This window comes from Hipposideros armiger, unplaced genomic scaffold (genome assembly GCF_001890085.2).
Source record: "Hipposideros armiger isolate ML-2016 unplaced genomic scaffold, ASM189008v1 scaffold_224, whole genome shotgun sequence".
NCBI lineage: Eukaryota > Metazoa > Chordata > Mammalia > Chiroptera > Hipposideridae > Hipposideros > Hipposideros armiger.
In genome coordinates, this window is record NW_017731574.1 from 743,033 (window position 1) to 761,814 (window position 18,782).

Here is an 18,782-nt window from a genome sequence, read left to right on the forward strand (position 1 = left end):
TTACCACGCATCCTGTGGGTCATCAGCAAGTCCTTCCTGGAAGGGGATCTGGGCAGCATATTTCCAAGCCCACCACTCTGTGTTGCAGAGGGTGAAATGAAGATCCAGAGATACTCAATATGGCTGAGGTGACACAGTAAATAAGTCATCCCAGATCTGACTCGCTTCTCTCAAACAAAAGCATACATCACACTGTCCTGACCTTCAGTTACTGAGACACAAAAGTCTGAAAGTCTCCAGAGGAACATGCAGAAAGTGTGACGGCGTAAGCAGATACCCTCACTTCACCTCTACTAACATCCCTGCAACATGCACCCACGCGTGTGCACGCGCGCACACTTCTTGGAGATTATCTCATTGCTAATGGAAGGTGGGGACATGGATTATCTGGGTTCAAGTTCCCCTGACAGTACAGCCTGAAGAGCATCTGCCCCCCAGCAGAGCTGCCGGATCTTGCCAAGAGCAGCAGACGCATGATGCTGTTACAGCCTCCTTTTACTTTTAGAAAGCACTGAGCTATTCACATTTTCCAGCTGCTCTGACATCCACAGCCACAGCAGGGAAAATTACAGGGAGGAAAAAAATTGCATATTTACTTCTCAAAATTGAAAGTTGGGGTATAATACGGACAGAAAGAAGTGTATGAGTAAACCCAGAATGCACTGGCCCCTGGCAGGGTGCAACTGCCTCCAAGCTGCAAACAGCAATCTACGGGCTCCAGAGGAGGAGAGAATGGCTGAGAGGTTTGGCTCCCTTCCAGGGAATCCCTCTCCCTGTGGCTGGCACAAGGAGGTCCCAGAGGACTTGCCTTTGTGTTCCCAGCTGCCAATAGTGCCTGGCACAGAGTAGGTACTCGGGCAATGTGTGGGAAGCAAAGAGAACTAGTAAGAGGAGGGAGGAGGGAAAGGGATGCTTGCACGCTAGGGCCGGCTGGATCCTTTGAATTGAGGTCATGTGGAGTCCAGCAGGTGGGCCCTGTGTGTCTGCACAGTGCAGATGCACAGCCATCTTCTTTGAGCGCAGGCTGGCCTCGCTAAGCGGTCTGCAAGGCCGACCACCACATTCTTGACCCCCACTGGTTCGGCATGATTTTCCCTGGAGCTCTCCTCAAAACAGTTGGTGTCTTCCAATCTGAGGGCTCAAAGACTAAGAATATGGCAGCGCAATCAAGTCTGTTGGCCTGATCCTGATTGCTGTGTGGATAATTGGGTCTCTCTCTGGCTACCAGGATGGGGCTAGGGCTGTGAGTGACCTGGAAGTTCTAATGAGTGGTGATGTGTGAGACAGGAGCCTGCCTTCTCCGTGAGTCACTGCCTGATGTCTCCCTCTCGCTGACACCCTGTGTTTCAAGTCTCCTCCACCCCGCTGACCCTCAATGCCTTCCCTTTCTTTCACCACAGGGTGTTGAAAAGTCAGGAGTTTAGGCCCAGTCTAACCCTCCCTCCCTTCTCCCCACACATTCAACTGCCGACTGAGCCTCCTGCACAGGTGTCCTGTCCCTTTTCCAGCCCCTCAGTGAGGGTGATTCAGCACTGATGTCCTGGACAGCTCCCTGCCTCCATGCCAGTCCCAGTAGTACATTTGCAGTCACTCCCCTGTGCAAAACCATCTGAGGGCCCCCAGTTGCCCAATGATCGAAGTTTAAAAGTCTCAGCGTGTCCCACAAGGCCCATGAAGGGGGTATCCAGTCTCTGCTAACCTCCCACCTTCACTCTCACCTCTCACCATTCCCTGATGGCCCCCAGGCCAGGTAAAGCACACCCTTGTTTGTCCCCAGAGCTCCCGGGGGCTTGCCTCCAACACAGCTAACAGAGAGAGGCTAGCACAGAGAAAAGAGCACCAGGCTCCAAGTATCTGCTACCCGGCATTAAATCTTCCCACTTGGGAGACTTTGGGCATCACCATTTTACATCTCTGAGCTTCGGTTTTTACAACCAGTAAGTAGGTTCCTGGTGAACTGATACCACAGGGCTATGTGTGACGATTCCTGCTGTGGTGGGATGCTGTCTTGGGGTGAAAGGAAGAGGCTCAGGGCAGGTGAGGTGGGTTGCTGGGTCCCAGCCCTCTCCCGGAAGGGCACATGCTCCTCCACGGCTGGTCTTGCCCTGGTTGCCAAACGGCTTTGCTGACCTTTTTGTCTTATCTTAAACAACGGACAAGGGGGTCTGGCTTTTCTCTCCCTGAGCTTGCAGCCTCTTTCTGCTGTTCCAAGTCCCAGGTGTCCTCATCTCTTAGCTTCCAGGACAGAAAGGGTGCTAAACCTTTATGATCCCTGGCATGCCACTCAGTGGCATGTTTGCCAGGCTGGCACGGTGGGCCAAGGATGTAGGCAGCCCTCAGCTGAGTGGGAACCCTGGAAACCATAATGGCATCCACAGAGGTCCCGTGCTCATGCCCTTGTAGCACTCTGTCATCCAAGGGTCACTGGAGCCTTGACTTCTTACATGGTTGCTGAGAAGGGGAAGACACAGGTGGAAATACACATTTTTGTGACGAGACCCAGATTGGCCAACTGTCGGTCTTCAGTGAACCTTGTTGGAAGGAGCCCATTTCCTATATTAACCATGTGACACTTTTATAATGAAAATTGTTTTTAAAACGACACATCCAATGACCCTCAGTAGAAGATTCAGGCCTTCGGGTCTTGCAATTTGGAAACCTGGGTTTTTAACTTGAAATTTCCTCATTCTCACATTGGCAAGGAATGCACATTTTAAAAACCTACTTGAGGGGCAGCTGGTGAGCTGAGTTGGTTAGAGTGCAGGGCTCTTAACACCATGGTTGCCGGTTTGATCCCCACGCCTTCCACAACTAGATTGAAACTACTCAACTTGAAGCTGATGGGTCCTGGAAAAACACACTATTCCCCAATAAAAATAACAATTAAAAAAAAAACCCTACTTCAGCGAATCAGAACTCAGACCCAACCTGCACTTGGCCTGGCGTCTACCTGTTGCCAGCCCTGCCATGAAAAGGATCACCTGGATTGGGGAAAATCACCTGACCTCTGAAAAAAAATGATGCTAACAATTCAAGGAATTCTGTGCAAAATCAGCTGAGAGGAGAAAAAGCCAGTGAGTCAGCTGGTGTGGAAGGAGGCTGCAGCAGCCTCGCTGGTCAGGAGCTGCTTCCTACAGCTCTGTAACAGAATAGCACTCATGCAGAAACGTGGAAGTCCAGCACAGGGCATCTGCCTCTCCTGGAGTACAGTCACTGTGGTGGGACAGGGGAGTAGTGGCACAGGATCCCCACCCAGCAATGGCACACACGTGTACATACACACTCACACTCACTTGTTATGGGTTGAATTGTGTCCCTCCCTGCCCCTGCCCCCCCCCCAAAAAAAATTTCATATGTTGAAGTCCTAAACCTCAGAACCTCAGCATGTGACCTTATTTGGAGCTAGGGTCATTGAAGAGGTAATTAGTTAAGATAAGGTCATGCCGGAATAGAGTGGGACCCTAACCTAATATGACTGATGTTCTTATCGAAAGGAGAAATCTGAAGACAGACATGCACACAAAGAGTCTTCCATGTGGATAAAGGCAGAGATCTGCAAGCCAAGGGATGCCAAAGACAGCCAGCAAAACCCAGAAGCTGGGGGAATTCTCCCTCACCACCCTCAGAAGGAACCGGCCCTGCTGACACCTTGATCTCAGACTTCCAGCCTCCAGAGCTGTGTGACAATAAGTGATGGTTGTTTAAGCCCCCCAGTCCGCGGTCTTTGTTAGGGCAGCCCCAGTGGCAGAAGGCTCAGCCTGGCCTGCAGGGCAGTGACCTCAGAAAGGGGCTGAGGTGTTGTCAGGAGACCTGCTCTTGCTTTGTTCTATGGTTATCATCAACTGTGTGCAGACAGTGTCAGCCCAAGCATTTGACAGCCCTGTGACAACCCAGATGTGTTTGGAGGTGAGTAATAGAAAACCGAGCTTGGTTTTCTATTACTCACCTCCAAACACATCTCACCTCAGCTTCATGGTGTCACCGAGGACCCAAGTCCTTCCTGTGGTCTCTGTTCCTCTGTCCTTTCAGCAGGTTTTATCCTCCAATGGCTCCTCCATGGTTGCTTAACGGCTGTAGCCACAGTTCAGCCTACAGGCATCCTCATTACATCCAGTAGGAGAAAGGGACTCCCGTCCCCAACCATGAAACAAAGCTCCTGGGCCCTAAGCTGATGGCGCCTCCCTGACCCAATGCCTGGGGCTGGGGGAGTGCCCTGTTCTGGTGGGTGCAGACCTGGGTTACTGGAACCAGTGGGATGGACCTGCCCTTCCTGGAGCTCGGCGTGAGGTCAGCCCCTCCCAAACTCAATGAGTAGGAGACCAGGGGGAGGGGTGACACGGAGTTGGCCACAGAGTCCACTATAAATTCTCTCCTTTGCTCCACACAAAAGCTGTGAGAACTATAACATCCATTTTACAAAAGAGGAAAAGGGCTCAGAGAGGCTCAGTAACTTACCCAAAGCCACACTGCTAAGCAAGTGGTAGAAACAGTTATGAATTCAGGTCTTATTCCAAAGAAAGAGCTCTCCACTACTCCCTCTGTTGAGTCCCAGCATTAGCCCTGCCTCACAGGACTGAGGACATCCCAGACACACGCCAGCTTAGACCTGTGTCTGTCAGCGGGAGGTGGTCAGGGCCACTCTGCCACTCTCAGAAGCCCTTCCAGCCAAGCCACATCCTGCCTGCAGTGCTAGCTCACGGACTCGCAAGCAGACACTAGCCTTGGTGAGAACTTGAGGGACAGCAGGAGTGAGGAAGGTCCTGAGAGAGACCTTCAGTTCATGTGTGAACATCTCCGTGACTTTGCATGTGCACACACATGTGTGAACATGAGGACATGTCTCCGGGGCTCTGCCCTACGGATTAGTGGGTGAAGGCCCATGTATCTGTGTGCCTGGGTGAATGCCTGAGTGGGTGGGACATGTGTGCACCCATGTGTGGGGGCTTCAGAACCTCCCATTCCTCTGCTCGATGGCCACCAGCTTGGAGCAGTCCAGCCGCAGCCCAAGCCATTGCCAGCTCCTGGCCACCGGGAGAATGACCGCAAGCAGCCCTCACCCCCAGCTCAGCAATGCTCCCCAACAGCCACTTCCTGGAGTCAGACCTCATTCCTGGCAGAAAAGAGCAAATCTCCCTTTTCCACCTGGGCCTGGAGGGAAGGCAGGGGGCGAGTGGGCTGGAGAGGGGCTCCGGAGGGGCCACCCAGCGGGACCATCTGTCATTTGTGCCTTGCGCTCCACTCTCCCCTCCGCCCCCTCTCCGCCTCGGGGTGCATTGCTCTGGCGACCCCTGGGAGTTGGAAGCTAATTTTCCACGATCATTAGTGATGGAAAGACCTCAGGTTCTGCCTTTAATTAAAGTCAAATGTGGGGCTGAGGAGAAGCGCTGCATGCAGGCGTCCTCGTCTCACTTGCAAAAGCCATATGCAAATAATTAAGCCAGGCATGGAAGCCATAATTAAAAATTTCACAAACCCCCTCATTAGCTGAGCAGTCTGCACAGAGAAGAGGAACCGAGTCCCTCCCCACGCCAGTGGAAGCTCCTGCAGATGGTTAATTGGGCCTGGGGAGAGAGGTGGGCCTCACCTGTGCACCTGGCAATGAGCTGGCAGGGCTCCTGGCCTCCCAGGCCAGCAGTGATGACCTCTCACCTATGTTTAGGAAGCTTCTAGCCAGGGACCAGGGCTCCCAGGGTGAAATAGGTGAACCTAAACCTTCACCCACCCATCCATCCAGCCAGCCAGCCAGCCCTCTCTCCCAGGGTGATGAGGCACCACAGTACAAGGCCCTCCTCCTAAAACTCACAGCCTCCCCTGGTCCCAGCCCCGGTTTGGGCATAGCTGGGACACACGGATGGAAGCAGGGAGAAGGCTGTCAGCTAGAGATTAGAGACTCCTGCAGCTGGATATCCTTGAAGACCCTCCCCCAGTATGCCCAGGAGGGAGGTGGGACCCTTGGATTAAGGCAGTCTCAGGAGGCCCCTTCTCTCTCCCAGCAACAGTGTGTCCTGAGGTCCTTCAACCCCTTTCATGTGCACCGATGTCCCCAAGCCTGATGGCCACTATGCAGAGAATGACCTGCCTGAAGACAAAGGCCCCTGACAGGATGCCTACCCACACCTCATCAACACACTCTGTCAGCCCCAGCTTTCATCAGCACCTCAGGAACTGTGAGGAGGAATGGATGGCAGGGAAATGTCCGGGCCTCACAGTTTCAGACATTCTCTGGCCCCTTTCCCCCACCCTCCCCAGGGTCACTGGCTGGAGCCCTCAGACCCTGGAAACATCTGGTTCACCTCATATCCAGAATCAATCCCGCCAGGCAAGTCGCCGAAGGCAGAATCCCACTTGCTCACTGATATTTCCAAATGAATGCTCACTCGCCCCAATCGCTGCCACTTGTTTTCCTTCTGGCCTGATCAATGGCGTTCCTCTGAAGGAATCGTGCTCACCAGAGGCATTGATTGACAGCCAGGAAGCTTCCCAGTGTGTGAGGAGCTGAGCTATGCCCTCCAAGCCAGGAGGCCTGGACACAGACTAACTCACCTTGCCTGCACGGCACAGGCCCTGGGCTGGGCCAGAGCTTGCACACAGCCGAGACTCGTTCCTTCAGCGTCACAGACATAAACTGAGCGTGACTAAAACAAACCCAGAAACTGACTCTCCTTTTGAGGATTTGGGGGTCTTACGGGGCTGCAGGAAGTCACAGAGCTGAGCTGTGAGTTCGGTCCTGCTCGGGTCAATCCTCCGTATTGAATCAGGTCCCTGACTCAGTTCCGGCCGCGATCCTTGGGTGGCTCAGAAAATATTTCTCTTCCAGTCTCTCCTCTGACAAACAGGGAGACACAAGCCCTCATGCCTTTAAGGGTCATCAGACATCCATCCCCAGGTATCCTGCTCTCAGAAGCTGACCCAGGGCCATTGTGATCCCGCCTGACTCTGTCTTGCGTCTCATCTGTCCCTAACATGCTTTGACGGTCAGATCTGCTAGTCAGCTCTGGGCTCCCTTTATTTTATTCATCCTTCAAGCCAAGCTTCCCTGATGGTCAGAGCCCCTGACTCACCGTTCCTTTTCTATCCCTCCACATCTCCCCCATGACAAACACAGCTGCCTAAGAACCCGCACTTCCAGTCGCAAACACAAGATAATACACAAACCTGAGGCGATATGTTGGGGTGGGGAAGGAGACTATCCCACTTCCACAAACCATACACAAATTTTACATTTCGACTCTGCTTGATTCTTAAAAATTCATCATGAAATATTTCAGATTTATAAAAAGTATAAAAAATAATATAAACCACCACCAGCTTAAAGAATAAAATAATTACCGATATTTGGAGTCGCCTTTGTACCCCTTCCTCCTGCTGCCCCTTCCCTCCCCTCTAGAGGAAACCACGCACACAGTAAATATTTACTGAGCACCTACTATGTGCCCGACACTGTTCTAGGCAATGGGGATTCACCAGTGAACAAAACAGTCAAGGATCTTGCCCTCATAAAATTACATTGCAACCAGGAGCCAGACAGTTCTAGAAACATAATAAATTATAAATAACATTCGAGGATGATAAACGCAATGGAGAAAATGAAAAACAGAGCAGGGTCAGGGGACTGGGAAGGCTGGAGGCAGAGGTCAATCTCAAGACCTAAGCATGTGGAATGGGGGCCTTATAGGGGAGGTGACATTTGAACCATGTGGTTATCTAGGGAACAGCCTATGCAAAGAGCCTGGGGTGAGAGCATTCTTGACACCCAATGTGTCTGGAGAGAAGTGAACATAAAGACGAGTGAAAGGAGATAAGGTCAGAGAAGTAATGGGGGGGAGGGGATAGTCCTGTGAGCCACTCAAAGGATGCTGGCTTTTACTCTGAGTAGGATGGAGGCAGAGGAAGGGCCTTATCTGATTTGGATTTCAGCAGGTCCCTTCTGGCTTCTGTGAGGGCGGGAGCAGGGAGGCCAGGGAAGAGAGGCAACCATAATAGTCCCGGTGAGAAATTTCAGCCACGAACTGAAAATCCACGTTTGCCATTCTCACGAGAATTGGCACTTTTAGAGGAGGGCTTTATTTTGATGTTGAAAATTACATGTTTTCACTCTGATACTCTGATATGATTGTGTCTTAGGTCCACTTACCGGCCACAAGCTTTTCTGATGTGAGTAGTCTGGATCCTACTATAAGTCCCTCGTCACGTCAAGCCTGATCCTCCCTACGTGTGTTTCTATCTAGAAGTGCAGGAAACTCAGCTGCTTGGTAGATGTGAATGAAATGGGATAATGAGACATTCAGTGATGGCTGTGAGGAGGGCCCTGGAGCTGCCAGGCTGCCTGGATCCAAATCCTGGCTCCATTATTTACCCACGATGTCACTTTAGGCAAGCTACTTAAGTTCTCTGTGCCTTGGTTTCCTCATCTGCAAGATGGGTGTAAGGATGGGTACCTCGCAAAGTTGTTATCGGGACTAAGTGGGCAAGAAGGCTGATGATCTTGGAGGAGTACCTGGCATGCAGGGAGGGAGTGCTGGATCACACTTGCAACTACTTTGGGGAAGATGAACAGAGCTCCCCAAAGTGCTTCTCTCTCTGGTAAGTCCATCAACCAAGGGCTGTAGAAACACCCCCCTCCTGGTTATCATCTGGCAAAGCTGGGATGCCAGCAAGAGGCAGGAGCTGTGAAGCTTCCAATGGGGGTCTTTAGGAAATGTCTCAGAAGCTCAGTCTACAGGCAAGACTCACAGAGAAACGTGACACTCCTGGGAAGGGCTTCCATGAAACTGGCCCTCAGGTACTTCAAGCAGAAGGGAAAATAACCAGCCATCCTGGGCACTATACCTCTGCAGCCAGCGCTGGCCTCAGGTTACCACTATGGGCATGTGTCATGACAAGCGTTTATTTTGAAAGTTCTGTGTTTGCAAAAATGATTTCATTCAGGTCTGCTGAGTATGCCAAGCACATCAGAATGATTGATTTTAAAAGTTTCATGCAGTTGGTTTTTTCCCTTAACGATTAAAAATATGGTAACTTCTACCTGCAGCCCATTTACTCACCATGCACCTTTGGCAATTTCAGTTCAGTCCAAAAGCACCCAGTGTGCAATTTGATTTCTGGCATTCAAATCTTCACAGAATTAAGAAAACAGCATGGCATCCACTGTGTTGGGTTTGGGGTTGTTTTGGGTTGGGGTTTTTATTTTTTTTACATAATTAATTATGTTGCCAGCAAGGTTGGAGTCTTCTAAAAAATTGGCAAAATGTGAGAATCTGAAGCTTGGCAGTAATGATGGAGTATATTCTGAAAATATTTGGGAGGTTTTTCCCTTGCATTCACACAGACAGACACAGACACACACAGCCCTTGTCTTGAATTTGGCATGGCAGGAATACCCATAATGCAAGTATAATACTATTTTCCAGTTCAGCTCCTTTACTTCGAAGAAATTTGACTCCAGCTCAGAGACATAATCCATTCTACTGGTAGTCTCCAACGCTCAGGAAGACATTTGCTATCATCCCTTTAGCCATGTATCACACATACCTAGGTAGTTGTGCAGGGTTTCCTTTATCATCCATTTGTCACAACTAATTGCCAAATAATAGATTTGACCTTAGGCAAAACTTTTAGCCTGCTGCCCTCATTAAGTTGCTCGTCTGGCCTTCACAATGAATTCCTCCGGGCTGCATTCTCAGTGCCTTCGCCAAGACAAGGTCTGACTGCCCTCCATGCCAGTTTCATGGGAGTTTCCAATGAGGCGAGGTTCTGTATCCTCTAGGACTGCAAGGGCTTTTTGTACAGACAGGTGACAAGCCGTGCAGATCCTGAGCATGTGTTCTGCTGCTAGCTTCTTTCATGTGAAGCAGAGAAGGACGTTTTGCATGAAAAAATAAAACCCTCAGGGTTTAGAATAAATTTCATGCGACCTTGGTCCAATATGACTTAAGGTATGAAGCTGGTTTGGCATCACTACCCAGAATTGGTCAGCACCTCAAGGAAGGTGCACCCCATCTTTGCAATGGACAGAAATCCACCCTGGCTAGGAGCCTCATGCATCATTAGCAGCCACCTCAAAAGGGACAAAGGAAGCAAAACCAAGAGTCCCGAGGCTCCAGTTTGGTTTGCAAAGGGCAATGGGACCTCCATGGCCAGCCACCAGAGGTTGGTGTAGCAGGCCACACATCCATCCATGCCCAGGCTCCAAAAAACAGGAATGTATGAGACTGTGGGTTTGTTTAGCACAAAAAGCCATAAGCACAGAGTACGTAAACCCGTGGTAATGGAAATGATCCTACTTTGATTTCCAGCCTGCAGTGTGAGGACTAACTTCGATTCTTGGAAAGGATAAAACTGAAGATGTAACAGGCTCACAGTCCCTTTTTTTGTGCTACTCTGTAGTAAATACAAAAATCAAACTTGTCCTCAAAGCATATGCTCACCTTAAAACAGCAAACGCTTGGGTTTATGACATGTAATGGGAACCGCGGTACACATGGCAACATAAACACCCAGTGACAGTCCACAACGTACCCAATACAAGTGCCACAAAGCGAAATCTCAAAACCTCTTTCATTAGAAATTCTGCAGAGCCCCACCCATCAGGAAGCTTGTGAAAAGCTTTTTACTTCTGACAGTTTATGAAAATGTAATTTTACACTTCAAACCCTCCCCCAATAAACCTCTCCAATTACGAAATATTCTTTTTCAAGCCTTACAAATCCTCCCCTTCCTCCCCAGAGATTCATACACCTGCTGGAGATTTACCTGGTCTGTCCTTCCCCCCCATCTCCCTGGAGAAGTGTCGCTGTCGACCACCACCTCTGGGAAAGATGGTAAGACGGTGAGACTTCTTTTTCCAAACCCTAATTGCTCAGAGACTTCCCTTCCCTCCTCACAAAGCTACAGCGCCTCCTCTCATTTCAGACATCTTGGCCGGAAAGCCCCAACGTCCAACATGGTGGAGGGTGGAGTGCCCAGAGGCCTTGCGTTTTCTCAGTTCAGTGATGAGGAAGGCCAGTGAACGGTCTCAAACGGAAGGCAGGGTTTTCAGCAGCATGCCTGGCGGGGGGAACCCAGGGTCCCTGAGCGATAAGCCTCCGGCCCCTGCCAACAACTACTCAGATGCAATTTAGTTAATTCCCTTCCACACCATCTCAGCATTCAATACTCTGCATATCATAGCAGAAGGCGCCGAGTGGTGGGCATGAAGGGACCTCAGAGTCATCCTTTCTCGAGCAGAGACAATAGAAAAAAAACAAGTGTCAGATTTGCTCTCTGACACGTGCGGGGTTATGGCCACTCTCACTCGTTCCCTCAGGCCCTGTTGTTCTAGGATGATATGAAGTGACTCTAAAAATGGCCAATATCTCTCCCCCGACACAAGGGCATAAATCACTACATCTTCGGCGCTTTCTTTGTGGTATCGATTCTTCTGAGAATGAAGGCAGATGGTTCCGATATGGCATCATCTAATATTCCCCCAGCTTGATTTATAGATTTCTTTGTGCATTACCTGAACATAAACTGGTCTTACATTATTTCTGGCACACTTGTCAAATTAAGGTAAGATACTCTTGTTGACCTTTAAACCTAAAAAAAACATTAAATGTGTCTGAGACATTTTCCAGCAAGCATTAAAATGAGCGGGGGCCCTCAGATGCCAATTAAGAGGATGTAATTATGAAAGGGAGCGTCATCTGTGCTTCGGGTAATGATTTAATTTTAGTTTTAATGCACTCCCTCAATGGAGGAAAAGAAAATAAACTGGTTGCGAATAATCCCGTGAAAGAGATGAGAACAATTTGGCACAATTTGTCCCTTAATTTACCAAAATGGGAAGGAGCCGGAGGAGCTTGGCGCCCCAGCCTTTTTCAGAAGTACAGAACACTTCTTGAAAGGTGCAGAACGAAGCGGCAGGGTCCAGAGCCAAAATAGAGACGAGGCGGCCGATTGCTGCGATGTTACCAAACAGAGCCAGCGCCAGCCTTGAGGCTGCAGGAGGGTGCGAATTGGCTCTGAGTTCTAGCAGGGGAGGAAATTTCCTTGTGGGTGCTGCATCAGGCTTTCTCCTACTTTGTTTCTCCCACTGCCCTGCCCACAGCCAGGCCCAGACCCAGGAAAAGGGTCTCTGGGCAACATCCACACGGAGTTGGCTATTGTCTGCAGGACACAGACAAAATGAACACACACCCTTCACCGTCCTTCTACGAACCCCATTCTTCAATGTGAAATGATGCAGGCTGCACCCATTTGGGCTAGCCTTGCCCCAAAGTAGGTGCACACACACACTCACACACACACACACACACACACACACACACACACACACTCACTCTCACACACATAAACACAAAACTGTGACCACATAGGGTCTAGTCTGAGGTTGGCTTTGGCACCCGAGGTCCCTTCCAGAAAAATACCCACTTAACAACCAACTTCTAATTATTGGGTTGTCGGAAAAGTCATGACGTATTTTTCCATGTTTTTCGTTGCAAAACTGCGTCATGACTTTTCCAACAACCCAATACATCTGTTCTTGAAACTCGCTAGGATAACAGAAGGGGCCCCACTGGTCCCACCCAGCTGCCTGTTCTAGCCCTCTCTCCCTCCCTGTCTGGAGATCTCTCACGTGTGCACAGCAGCCATCCTGTCCTGCTCCTCTCTCTCCAAACACCCCAGTGGCTTCTCCCCTCACACCCAGCCCAGTTCTCCTCGGCCTTCCAGCCCCTCCCACCTTCCGCTCCCTTCTTTTCTCCACTGGGATAGCTTTGCTCTTCTCTGTGTAACCCGATCCCCACTTCTCTCCAAGACCAGTGGGGTTGCCTTTCTCACTGCCCTGATCACACAGAGGCCAGGGAAAGCCAGGCAGACAGAATTCTCCCCATGAGGATGGAAGGAGGGATTCCTGGTCCTCGTCTGTTAGTGACTGTTTCTCTGCCACACCCATCTGCAGGTGTCCACGTGCACAAACGCACACGCGTACACACACACACACATGTTCAGTGTGCAGGGCTGCGTCAGGCGGGCGTGGAGGAGAGGAAATACACACACACCCTAGGGGTCCCACCCTCCCAGTCGCATGGGGTGTGAGGTGCTCAGTCCCAGACACAAGTGTCCCATCTGCAACCATGCGTCTAATTAATGTGCCCTACACAGTCAGCGCTAATGGGTCCTGCCTGTCCTGCAGCCCACGGTGCTTCACCTCAGCCCCTTACCCTGAGAAAGCGGGGTCAGGCAGAGCAGTTCTGACACCCCATCCAGGAGGGCATAGGCTGGCCCCTGGAGAGGCCTGGCACTCAGCATCCAGCTGCAGGGACGCCACTAGCCACTTCCCAAACCTAAGGAAGTCGCTCGTCTGCCCCAAGCCTGACTGTGTCCACTGCCTCCCCAGGACTGGGCAGGCCACTCAGAGTCCTGTACATGATATCAAAGCTTACTGAGTCCCAACCGTGTGCAAGTTCAGGCACCTCAGACTTGTACAGGATCAGGGAGCTGCTGGAGCACCTTCCAGAGGGCCTGTTCCCCTGGAGCCACAGAGGACATGGCCTTTTTCCTGGGTTCTGGCAGTCCCAGCCTCACCCTGGTCCAGCTGAAAGAGGGTGCAGGACAATGCTTGAGAAAAGCAATGCTTTTTTATTTATTTTTATTTTTTATTTTGCAGCTCCTCTAACAATCCTTTCAACATGAGGGTTCTGATTAATTCCTAAAATATTTCCATTTGCCATTTTTCTCTATTTCATACCCATCTGTGCCTTAAGGATCAACTAAACCCCTAGGGGTCAGACAACTACGCACACGTGCCAAAACCTACTGGCCACCTGCTACTGTAAATAAAGTTTTATTGGGACACAGTCCCACCCATTCATTTTCATATCATCTATGGCAGTGTCACATTATGATGGCAGAGTTGAGTAGTATCAGTGGAGGCCTTTTGGGCCACAAAACCTAAAATATTTACTATTCAGCCTTTTAAGAAAAAGTTTGCTGACCTCTGACCTAAATTAAAAATATAATTTACTTATAAAGCATCAGTCAGATTACTTTTGGGGATGTCCAATAAACTTTGGGTAAGCCATTCAAACACCATCATGCAAAGAAATAAAAATGATAATCCCAGAAGCTCAGGGTAAGTTATGTAGATTCCCAATTCTAAATCCATACATCTCTTTAAATTACATATGAACACAGGAGTACATTCTCATAGGAAAAAACTTCACACAATAAATTAAAGAAAAGATCCCTTTGAAAGCACCCCAATCCAGTCCACTCCCCACTGGGATATTTGGTATCATTCCTTCCAGACTTCTTTCTAGATATGTACTTAGAAATGTGTACATAGTGAATATATCGTTGTGGCTTGTTTGCATGTATGTGGTTTTTTTGTTTGTTTGTTTTTGTTTTTTAGCCATAAATGGTATGTATGTACATACTACTCACAGTTTGCGTTTTCAACTTAACAACATGTTTCGGACACATTTCCCAGGCAGTACATACAGATCTACCTCATGCTTTTTCACTGTCCAGAATATTCCAAAGTGTGGGTGTTGCAAAGTGTAATCTCAGTGCACACAAACATCTGGAGCGGTCACTGAACCAGCTGTCCTTCTTCCCAAGAAAGAGGATCCAATGTCGATAGGTCACCTTGAAAAGAGACCTTTCAGCAGATGGACTGCAGGCACCCCCCCCCCTTTATTGAAGATACATGCCTCCCCGGGAGCCCCTTGTCATCTACATCAAGCACCCTGTCAAGGAGTCTTTGCATGACCCTCAGCCCCCCGCTAACAGAGTCCCTAAGATCCATGGCTCCAAACGCTCCATTCAAAGAAGCTATTGGAGAGGAGAATCACTGTGAATTTAAATGACTGTCTCAGAAGCTTGACTTTTAAAAAAGAAAGATGAATCTGGCCCTTGCAAATACAAAACAGATTGAGAAGCTGAGCTTCGTGGAGTGACTTAAACAGGCATTCAGAGCTGGCACCCGCTGGGAACAGTGCGGCAAAGGCAGGCGTTCAGAACAGGCAGAGCCCGGAGCTCAAGAACACCCCCCCACACCTTTTTATCTCCTTTTTTCCCTTGCTTTCACCATCTCCCCCCGCCTTCACCTCATCCCTTTGTTCCACAAACCCTCACTAAGCATTGCACCTACTATGTGTCAGCCTGTATCTACTGGGAACCTTTACCGAGTTCCCAGTGAGGCAAAGATGGTCCCAAAGCAAGGGGCCGTGGCATGCAGCCCTGGTCTGGGCAAGCGAAGGCCCTTGGCCTAGGACATGAGCGGTGAGAACGGAAGGAATAGAGGGGCGGGTAAAGGATGGGGGAGGGCACTTCCAGGCGAAGGTCTGGTGGGCGGGGCGTGAACCTACCAAGATGAAGGTCATTTTCAGTTTAAAAAGACTCACTCTGGCTGCTGGTGGAGAATAGATCTGTGGGAGACAGTCATTCCCCCCCACCCACCCAACCCACCTAACCCACCCAAAGGCAGCCTGTGTGGTGCTGGGTGAACATCAACCAAAAGAGCAGGGGTCCCTGGGCAGTGGGCATTGCCTCTCTCCTGATGGTCCAGCCACGGGAAGCCAGGCTGCTCCTCATGCTAAGGGCCCGTTGGAGAAAGAGAGGGGCCCCAAGGCATGCTGAGCTCTTCTCCAGCTGAAATTCATGAGGTGGCCAGGAACAGATGACCTGCGTGGAAATCCCACTGGACCACTGATCGGCTGATTGACCCCCCCACACACACGGCTTAACCTCAGGCCCCTCCTCATTCGCAGTTCTTAGGGCTTTGTTGTGAGAACTTAATGAATCACATAGTAATGCACCCAACCCAGTGCTGGGCCCACCACAGGTGATCAGCAGACACCCATTGTTGGCCCTGCACTAATATCCCGTCAGCAGAGTGAGTTCCCAGGACTTGCTGACAAGCAGGAAGACAGGAGCCTCCCTCCTGGAACCAAACCCAGGCTGCCAGCCCCACACAGCTTCTGTGCCCTCAGGTAGGGGCAAGGGATGCCGGAAATGTTCCTTCCCGCTGTGAACTCATGTATAAATGGATGGTGTCCACCTGGAGCACGTGGGGAGGCTGGAGCTAAGGAAGGGGGTCAAGCTGAGTAAGAGAAAGAACCTTCATGCTTGAGAAGCAGCTGTCATGGAGTGGCCGGTTAGCTCAGTTGGTTAGAGCACGGTGCTCACAACACCAAGGTTGCCGGTTTGATCCCCACATGGGCCACTGAGCTTGACTTGGAGCTGATGGGTCCTGGAAAACACACTGTTCCCCCCTCCTCTGCAAAAAAAATTAAAAGAAAAAAAAAAGAAAGACAAGCAGCTGTCAGACAGAAAGGGACTTCTGTGTTAAGAATGGCACCAGCCCCATGCGTCTTGTTTCTTTCCATTGAAAGAATCAAATAAATGTACAAATGGGTTGGGGGTTGGAGCCTTTATCCATGGAGGAACACTGCTCAGGGTGTGGCTGCAAACCAGGCACAGCCAGAAATTCCTGCCAGCCCAGTGCAGAAGGCACAGGACATTCAGAGGTCAGGGTGCCCAGCAGAGCCCAAGGGCCCACAAAGGAGGCCCATGAAGGCTTCAGGGGGGATACCAGGGGTCCACTCTGTGGAGTGACTTCGAAAATAGGCATCGATATGTCTCACAACATAGCTTCAGAATCTATAAAACAATCACAGCAAAAGGAGACTTGACAAATCCCTAGTCATAAGGGTTTTAACACTTTTTATTTATTTTTATTTATTTTTATTATTTATTTATTTATTTTAGCTGAGCCCTCCTGCCACCTGTTGGCAGCTCAGCGGCAGCTCAGCTCGGGCCGGACTTGAACCACTGTTGCCCAGAGCTCAAACCTCTGAGCGAGCTCTTAACCACTGTGCCACTCAGCCGGCCCTTAGGTTTTAACACTTTTTAAATGAACAAATTATTCAAACAAAATTATGTAAGAAGATTAAAATTTCACTAACAAAAATCTGGCATTCCCTCTCACACCTTTGTGCTCAGCAAACAGAATTCAGTTTTCTCAATCGCTCATAGACTATTTAGAAAAATGGACTTATAGTAGACTATAGAAAAAAAATATCAAGTAGGAGTTGTTACCTAACAATAATGCAATAAAAATAGAATAACAAAAAAGAGAGAAATTAAAATGTTGGTTACAGCATTGTTTTTAATAGAAAAAAAGATGGAAAAATATAAATTCCCATTAGTAAAAGAACATTTAATTAATTTTTAATCCAAACTCTGGAATGCTATGCAATTGTTAAGAAGAAGTACTTCCTTCATCTAATACAGAGTTCCAGAAAAGGAGAATGGGGTACATGTAGAAAAGCAATAAGTTAAGGGGATACAGCTAAGAATGTTCTGGAATAGAAAAAACACATGATTTCTTACATTGAAAATGTACACACAGTGCTAAGCTGGGTAAAAGAAAAAAAATTTCACCCATCTTGGTAAAGCTCTAAAATGCCAAAAACAAAAAGGAAAACCTTAAAGTTTGTCAGAAAGAAAAGACATTACCTACCAACAATTAGACCAACAGCAAACATCTTAGCTTCAAGAGATGCCCAGAAGACAATGAAGGAATATCATATTTTACTGGGTTGTCGGAAAAGTCATGACGCATTTTTGCGATGAAAAACGTAGAAAAAAATACATCATGACTTTTCCGACAACCCAATAGTAAGCACTGTAGGAAAATAAAGGCCTTTCTATTCAATTATTCAAGAATGAGGGCAAAATAAAGACATTTGCTACCTAAAATGAAAGAAATACTGAAGGATACATTTCTGTAATAAAAATGAGCAAGCAGGATTTAAAAACATGAATACTAGTAAAACTTGTTAACAAATTTAATTAAGGATCGACTCTACATATTAATAATGCATTTTATTTTTTGTATTAAGGTAGAAAAAAAAGTCCTCAACTACAGTAGGAAGATGGAGGGAGGGAGTGGTCAGTGTGAAATCCCCGTGTGCAAAGATCCTTGATTGTTTTGAAGGATGACAGAGATGACTTTAGACTTGCTACAAAAATCTATAGGTAAATATGTATGTTAACATTTTAAGGGTACTCTAAGTGATAAGAAAAAAATCTATAGTTTTCAAATCAACAGAGGAAAAAAAAAGAAAGAAAATTATATTGATTGGACTGAGTAAACAGAAGCCATAAATGAGGTGATAGAAATAAATCTAAAATATTAGTGAGGACAATAAATATTAAGGGACTAAGCCCATCTAATGTTTAGTGATGCTCGCTATGGGCCAGGCCATGGTCTAAGCATTTTACACGTATTGGATTATTTAATCCTCAAAACAAGCACATGAGCTAGGTATCGTTATTATCACATTTTGTGGATGGGGTAACTGAGGCCTTAGGAGGTTCAGGAATGTGTGCAGTACCCACAGCTGGGAGACAGCAGAGCCGGGATTCAGACCTTTGCATGCAGGTTCCCCGTTCTTCCTCTTGGTCTCTGCCACCTTTATAAACAGATGCTTACACAAAGAGAGCCTACGGCTTGCCAGGTGAAGGCCATCAGCCTGTGTGGAAAACCCCTTTTAAAAGCAACACAGAGAGGTTGGAAACAAGTGAATGGAGAGAGTAATGCTAGGAAGTACTAACCAAAGGAAAGCTGACATGGTGATATTACTATCAGAGAAAATTTAATTCAAAGCAAAGGAAAAAAAAGGAATTACTAGGGGTAAGGAGTGGCACAACATAATGAGAAAAAGAACAATTTTAAAAAGAAGGTATAACAATTAGGAACTTGTAGGCATCTAACAACAGAACCTCAAAATATA

The 18,782-nt window shown here is 48.5% G+C and overlaps 1 protein-coding gene across 1 annotated transcript in view; it reads right to left on the reverse strand.

Annotated features, from left to right (window-relative positions):
* Positions 1–18,782, reverse strand: part of CHST8 (carbohydrate sulfotransferase 8) — a 141,496-nt gene that overhangs the window by 85,781 nt on the left and 36,933 nt on the right. The window lies entirely within an intron of this gene.